Source organism: Nanorana parkeri, unplaced genomic scaffold, assembly GCF_000935625.1.
Source record: "Nanorana parkeri isolate BGI_ZX_2015 unplaced genomic scaffold, ASM93562v1 scaffold18, whole genome shotgun sequence".
Taxonomy (NCBI): domain Eukaryota; kingdom Metazoa; phylum Chordata; class Amphibia; order Anura; family Dicroglossidae; genus Nanorana; species Nanorana parkeri.
The window spans coordinates 2,493,253-2,501,855 of NW_017306286.1; positions in this window are offsets into that span (position 1 = coordinate 2,493,253).

Genomic DNA, 8,603 nt, shown 5'->3' on the forward strand with positions numbered 1-8,603 from the left:
AATCTTGCACCAGGGCCCTTTGTTCCTTAGGTCTGCCACTGCTCCAGTAGCTCCCTGGGATCAGTACACACTAATGTATGTATTTCCTTCACTGATGCTATTGTCTTGTCTACTACGCAGGATAGAACACAAAGGAATTTCAGTCATTCTCATCCCTTCAGATTGGCTTTACAGGGTGTGGTATGTCAATTTGCCTTCATCTGTTGGCGGACAATCCCTGGCTTTTCGGTCACTGGCTTTAACATCCTGGCTGTTGGAAAAATACGGTAACAGAGTCTGAAATTCCTCAGTCTTTCGTCTATAAGACACCCCTATGTATAAGACACTCCCAACTTTTCTTACCCAAAATCAATATTTTAAATGGTATAATGCATCACACTTACCTCAATCATGTTATGCTCCAACATTACAGCTCCGGGCACTGGCTACACGCTCTCCCGAGCGCCGGCTGACGTCAGGTACAAAGGATTTATTATCTGATTACAGAGACAAGATAACAGTTTTCCTCCAATCATAAATCTTTTGTACCCGATGTCAGCTGGCGCTCGGGAGAGCGGATTACAGAGCCACTCTCCCCACCAACAAAAGATTTATTATTGGAGGAAAACGTATCTTGTCTCTGCAATCCGAAGTTTCACTCGTGAGGCTATGGTAGTTTGCAGTGGTATCGGCAGTTTCGCAACCGCGGTTCTCCTCATGGCCCGTGTATAAGACGCCCCTCTATTTTTAGGTAAAAATTTGAATGAAAAAGTAGCGTCTTATACACAGAAAAATACAGTATTCTGACTATGCTTTTCGGCTCGTACATCTTCTATTTGTAAGATTTATCACCATGTGTGGAAGGTTTATTTTCGTTAGTATGAGTCATTGGGTTTTCCCAATGGGCTTTTTCTATATTGCAAATTTTGTCTTTCCTTCATGTTGAGGTAGATTGTTTAGCTCCAAGTACCATAAAGGGCCAGATTTCTGCCTCGTCAGTCCTCTTTCTTCCAATTCCTTCATTCGTACTTTTACGCAGGAAGTTCCATGTGTGGCTTCTCCTCCTCTGTGGATTTGAACTTGGTTTTCTCTTTTCTACAAAAACCTCCTGTTTAACCTATCAGTCATTTCTTTGTTATTAAAAAAAAAAAAAGTTGCCTCTCTTGTGTCCATTACCTCGGCTAGAAGGGTTTCCAAACTCTGTTTTGTTGAGAGCCCTATTTGGCTCCTTAAGACCGCAGGTTTCCTTTTTACTCAATGTGGTTTAAGCCTTTCATTTCACTGAAGACATTGTTTTACCTTCACTTTGTCCAGCTCCTGTTTATCCTAAGGAAATTTCTCTTCATTGTTTGGATGTTGTGAAGGCTCTTAAGAGTTTATCTGTCAGCCACAGCTCCCTTTTGGCACTTGGATTCTTTGTTCAACCTGAAAAGGTCGTTCATCTTCTAGATCCGCTATTTATAAGTGAATTCATCAGGTTGACATTCAAGCTTATGAGTTGCAGAATAAGGTTCCTCCTTTTCCTGCTTATTCTACTAGAGCAGTTTGTACTTCTTGGGCATTTCAGAATCAAGCTTGTTTTACTCAGGTTTGCAAGGCTACAACTTGGTCTTCTGTTCACACATTTGCCAAGTTTTATTAAGTTGATGTTCCTGGCTCTTCTGGTGCTAGTTTTGGCAGTTCATCGTGCAGCTTTGAGTATTTGAGCTGGTTCTTCTAATTTTTATGGTGCCCACCCCCCTGTTTTGTACTGCTTTTAAATGTCCCTATGTGAAGACATGGTCATCAGTTTATGGGTTATGTGTGTATTGGTTTATTATTTTTAGTATGTTATACTGTGTAACCTATTTATCAAAATAATGTCAGCACCACTCCCCCCTATTAGCTTTCTTTGTATTCCCAATGAGCTCAGGACGATTACATTCTCCTGCATCTGGCTACACTCCTGCTATGGCTGTCTGGAGTTCCTTAGCAGCTGGACCCCTGCGTGGTTGTGCCGTCAGACTGTCTAGGGAGGGCAGGGTGGATGTGATGGGATTATAATCTTATCTGATCACTGTGTATAAAAAGGTTGCACAGTTGCTCAATAAATCAGGTTGTTTCACCCTACCCTCGGTCCCGACTAGTGAGAGCTAAAGATCAGCGGGTTGCAATATATCTCCTGAGCAAGGAAGAATACAGTGGCGGACATACTCATCCTGAGTACTGGAGTCCATGACACCCTATGTCTCAGAATTCTTCAACGTTGTGTCCATCAATGGACAAGTGGATGGTCAAATAAAATAGGAATTTGTTTTCACCATAAAATACTCATCTCAGAGTCCATTGAGGGACACAGCTCTCCTTTTTTTTTTTTTCATACTGCTTGCTACAACTGGCAGGTGTGAGGGGGTTATGTCCTTAGAGTTACAGGGCTTTTAATGTTTTGCTTAGTGTCAATTTCTCCTGGAGGCAGCAGCACAACCCTCTGTGTCAGAATTCTTCCTAATAATTTCCCTCAAAAGACTCAGAAAAAGATTTTACAGTAAAATGGCAGGTTAACATATTCTTCCAAAATTCATATCTACTTCAATTGCAAGTTAAAATTCCCATATATACCACAGCCGCACCAAATTTAAAAAAAAATACAGAAGCCTGTGGGGAGAAGCAGAGTGGTACCATGTTCCAACTTAAATATGGGTGTAACATGGAATATGGTGTGGAAGATGAACTTAGCCTTCAATTCCAGCTTTGAAAAAAAACAACAACAGCATAACAGAATCACATGAAGACCGTTTATTGCACAGCTATAAGTTGAAAATAAAAACCTAAAAGATAAGATAAATTCACAATTGTACATAAGTGTACATTAATAAACAATGTATACAATATTCAAAAGGTTTAATAATACCACATAAATACAGGTTCCAAGAGGCATTTCACTTTTCCCTATGTCATAAAAACATACTTTTAATATCCTTAAAAAGAAAGTTTCTGGTTCCTTTGACCTAGGCAAGCTGCTTAAATTGACCATTCACCTCAATAGTAACCAAACCAGCCCTGACATCTAGAAAAATAAAATTTTATATTTCGACCAGCCTGACACTTCATAGCTTTTGGCACTGAAGGTAATATTAACAACGCAAAGTGGTTACAATAGAAAATGCTTTCCTATTCAAAAAACATATTCTGAAGATTGGGGAGGAGAATTAAAAGTGCTTTTAATACTGTTTATTTGTGCAGCTTTAAACAGGAGACAGCCGGCGTGACTCTGCACAGAGAACACCTCCTGTTTTTCAGTGGTAGATATATTGTACACCCCTTTCCTTCCAGGCTGTACAATGTCCATGCTCCAAGCAGGTTATAAAATGTAACCTTCATTTTGCATTTTTGTGTGACGCAATCAAACCACATAGATGAACCGTTTACTTCTATCTGCAAATACAAGATTTTTTGTTCTAACACAAATCGCTGATAAGCAGACTGGCTTCACACTTATGGATAAGGGCAACGCGCTCACCACACTGCGCCATTCATGTTGAAAGGCATCCTGATGCACCATGTCAGGGCACGCTTTTTTTTTTTCTTTTAAATGTAGAAGGTGTATACAGTGAGACACGATGACGCCAAACACTTTAAAAAATATATTTTAGGTTTACATATCCTTTAATCATGATTCACTAGATTCCTAAACGGTGTGATCTTCTGCTGACCAGATCTAAAATATTCAGGGGAATTAAAAAATATGTATGGATTGGTGATTACTTATTTGAGTTTGACCGAATACGATACCACCTGCCTCCTAAATCAGCAAGAGGAGAGCCTAAACATGGATAACTTGCAGCTGCGCTATCACTTATTCAAAGCGAATTGTCCATGGGGAATGTTTGGCTTTGGTGTAGACCATTCCGTGTCTGTACACAGCTACCTTGTGTCTGTCATGGGAGGGGAGGTGAGCTGGGTCAGCCTCAGGTATTAACATGGTATCTATATCACATTTCCAACTCACGGCCTAATGGCCGTCATCCTAGACCGTACCCTAAAATGGTTAATAAAGCTTATAATATAAAAACATTAAAAACTGAAGACAGGTGGATTTAGCTGAGCCCAGCACATTGGAGTGAATCAGTTTCAACTGTGCTACAATGTAACTTATTACCGCAGCCTCATAGTTGAGTGCGATATTCTGAGTTGCAGCACACTGGGAACAATAATTCACACATCTGCCACATACGTTTTTACCAGTGAAATCCAAGCAAGCTCCAAAGAAAGCTAGTGCAGTACAGAATAACTACCACAGTGCTACGAGAGTCCACTTTGTTTTCCATCCAACACATTAACACTGTTAAAATTTGTCTGAACCTTAAAAACACAAATACTGTAAGAAATGACCTAAAATTCACAGCGTCAATGGTTGACTGGTGGCTAAGCCACACAGCGTGAATGGCTGCTAGGATGCAGCATAATGAGCTGTGACACTGTGGGTCCACCACTGTCTTAGCAATCTCAGGTTACCAAGACGCTGGTGGCCTTAGGCCCCGTTCACATTGAGCGATTCGCAAATCACGCGTTTGTCGTGCGATTTGCATTTTGCGCGATATCGCGTAAATGCTTGCATCAAAAACCATTGAATCGCGGAAAAATCCGCTCCAAAAAGGATCCTGCTGTAGCGACCCGCGACAGCAGGACCCTTTGCCCCATTGCAAAGCATTGAAGAGCGATATCGCGTGGTAAATAGCCGTGATATCGCGGGAATTACAGCTCGATAAATCGCTCAATGTGAACGGGGCCTAACAGTGTCATTAGATATGTGCCCACCTGATTCCTTGCAACCAATCATGCTGTGCAACCCAGCAGCTTGCATTCTAGCAACCAGTGACACTGTGCGGGTCGCACAGCATCAATGGTTGCTAGGACACAGAAGGTCCTGGGTTCCGTTTGCTGGACCTGAATTTATAGCAGGGTTTAGTGAACAGCCAAGTGCACCAAACACAGCCCAGATCACTCATCACTGCCAACCATTTACACATGAAAAATAGTAGTTGCAGAACTGTACCGCCATAGTTTCTTAGTTGTCTGAAACGCTTGCGATTGTCTTTATAACTTTTTCATTTCTAGTAGTAGTACTTGGACTGTCTTTCCATTGGGAACCATTTATTTAACATTCCTGCCTTCCATGCGTGGAAGTCAACCCATCAGAATAATATAGAGAAGTAGAAAAAACGCTGGTGCATATGGTAAACCTTCACCTACTTAAACTGTAAAAATATACAAGTGTATTTTAAAATCAAGTCACTTGAGTTCGTAAGACATAACTTGGTCACACGAGACCTGGAGATTTAATCTGCCAAACACTCAAAAGCTCTGTCTGATGGCACAGTACCCTTCTGACAGCCATGCTATCACACAACTTCTACGGGTGGAGGAAGAGAGGCATCGAAGGCATGGTTGTGTCTAGATCAGGGGTAGGCAGCTCCAGTCCTCCAGCTGTTGTGGAACTGCAAGTCCCATGAGGCATTGCAAGACTGAGTTACATGCATGACTCGCAGAGGCATGTTGGGATTTGTAGCTAATGCACAGCTGGAGTTGCCCACCCCTTTTCCAGATCCTAGTAGGCTAAAGAGGCCAGATGTTTAAAGACACAAGAGCTAGAATTCTTCAATTAGAAACCACTTAACCCCAACATTAACCCATGCATTATTAATATAATAAATATACACAATATATTGCACAAGGCTAAAATGTATGTCTCCCATGGGGGACAAACTCAAAAACTAACCATACAGCCTGCCAAGATCACCTCTCCATGCCCTCTAGTGGTTTCATCACTTTATTCCACATACATTAACAACCACTCCCACTGAAGTCACATTATCAGAACATTACCAAAGATCATTTAGCCCAGTGGGATTTATAAACAATTCAGGTGGCACCAAAAGCATCGGAATAGCCACACCTTTGTCTAAAGCTGTACTCCGGGCACAAGCACTTTCATTCAACTATATTCCCTAATAGCCACAAAGGATATAAATCCACATTGCGTGCTCCAAATGCCTTTCCAACCGCAGATGCTACTTTAGAAATGTAGTGGTATCACCATCGCTGTGCTGCACACTGCCTGTTCAGGGAGCAGAGTTGTGGGCGGGACCCAGCAGGCCCCACCCACTATAGGCTGCATATACATGACCAGTCACCTTGCACAAGGCTCAGCAGGAAATGGTCCTGATTACAGGAAGCTCCTGCATAGAGGTAAAGTCTCACACGGGGTTAATGCACAGATCTGGAAGAAATACACAAAGCACAGCAACATCCAAGCAAGAATACGCATGGCTCTTGTATTTGCCTATGCTGAAAATCTACATTAAATGCCACCACAGTTCATAGATTTAGTGCCCAATATATCAAGCATACTGGCTGCATGGCAATAATGTAAATGGTAAGGCCCCCTAATTAGAGGTAAGGGCTGCAACCTAAGGCCCTGATTTCTACTTTGAAGGGAGCTAAGAGAGGGAAAAGGTTTTAGTGGTATACAAGGACTACTGAACTGTATTTGGTTACCCTATTAAAAGCCAAGAGGTACTTCAATGAAATGAAGAAAGCCCTGTCCACACTAAAATTCAGGCAGAAATAAAAGCACCACCAATACATGGATATTTAAATAAAACTAGTGTAAGTACTTCAGTTTGAGTTCATGTCAGTCTAAAAGTTTCCTGCACAGCAGAATTGTGGGGACTGGGGGGGGGAAGAGAGAGAGGGGGCAGTACTAGGAGACAGTCAGCTGTGTTGTATACAAGCATACTGACAAACATACTGATAGAAGGAGCGGTCAGCCTGCAGAGGTTATCAGTCTTCTGCTGCTGCTTCCCTGTCCAATCACAGACTGGAGGAAGGGAGGATACCAGGCTGTATTGCAGAACTGCAACAGATAACAGTAAGGTCACCAGGTTGGCTGTGCAAATCTCAAGACTGAATGGACAGAAAAGCAAATCCTTTGGCAACCTAAACTGCACTTGTATAGGTAGTTCAACAGTGGGATTTAGATGTTTGCCTGGAGCTCAGCTTTAATAAGTGGCTAGATACAACAACCAGTGGCTGGATACCCATTTGCCTGGAGTTTACTTTTAAGTGCATGGTTTAAAAAGTAAAATAAAATAGTGGCTTTCCCCGAAAAACCTAGAGAAAAAAAAAAAATGATGCAGAATCCCATTTTCTTTCATTGATTATCACTTACATTTGCCAGCTAATCACCTGCACAAAACTAATGGCGCCCTTACCATAATTCTGTTATTTGACACCAGTGTTACCCAAATAGAATAAGAAAAAGGCAATAATATGGAAGGGATGGAGAAAAGCACTGCACATCTTCCTACCTTCTCTTTTGTATATATTTGTCTATCTAGGAGGGGCCTATCACTGCACAGTAAAGAAAGTGACTGCCCTTGCATTGCTTCTTGCATTTCCTTGTAATAATAAAGAAAGAGAGGAATGAGGACCATGGGTACCACAAGCCCAGACACAGGACACTAATATTATACTATACAGTTTCCCACTTATGTACCACACCCAATTTGCTAACCTAAATCTGGCAAGTTTAAAGAAAAAACTATTTAAAACACTTACAGTTATCAAGAAAATAACTTTTCTTCTAAAGCTTTCTGTGTTGTGAGGCTATGACACTTCCCCATAGTGGAAACCAGACTCATCTGCATCTAATACAAAGGCATCCACTTTGTACATTTAACAAGTTGGCGAGCTCGAGTCGTGCTTTGTCTACAGGGTGCAATTCAACCTCAAGGACTCTCCAAATGCAGATGTTTTCCTGACAGCTGGAGATATGTGAAGGCACCTTCAGGTGCTTGCTGGTAGATCATTATTTTTAAGTTTAGACTTGCTCTTTTTCCTTGCCAGCTTCAATTTAAGGGGATGAATTGTAAAAGCCGCAAGGTAAAAAGTAGAGGCATTGCCCATATCGAATGGACTTTGTTAGATTTTTTTTTTTGTAAATACAGGTTACATTACAAAAGCTGAAATTGGAATGACTGATAGAGGCTCCAACTCCCACTGTGTATCCCATAAACAGCTTGACTTTCAGAACTACTCATCCAGTACTGGAATCAACTCAGCAGGAAATTCTGCTTTCACTTCTGTGTTAATGAGTGAGGAGGCAGTATCCCTCTAAATATGGGTAAGGGGGCAGTATCCTTTCAAGTATGTGCAAGAGGGTAGTATCCCTCTAAACATAAGCAATGGGGCAATATCCCTCTGAATATGGGAGAGGGGGCAGTATCCCTCTGAATATGGGTGACATATGGGAGAGAGGGCAGTATCCCTCTAAATTTGGGTGAAGGGGCAGTATCCCTGCCCTGTAAATGTAGGTGAATAGGCTGTATCCCTCTAAATACGGGAGAGGGGGCAGTATCCCTCTAAATACGGGAGAGGGGGCAGTATCCCTCTAAATACGGGAGAGGGGGCAGTATCCCTCTAAATATAGGTGAAATATGGGAGAGGGGGCAGTATCCCTCTAAATATGGGTGAAGGGGCAGTATCCCTCTAAATATGGGAGAGGGGGCAGTATCCCTCTAAATATGGGAGAGGGGGCAGTATCCCTCTAAATATGGGAGAGGGGGCAGTATCCCCCTAAATAT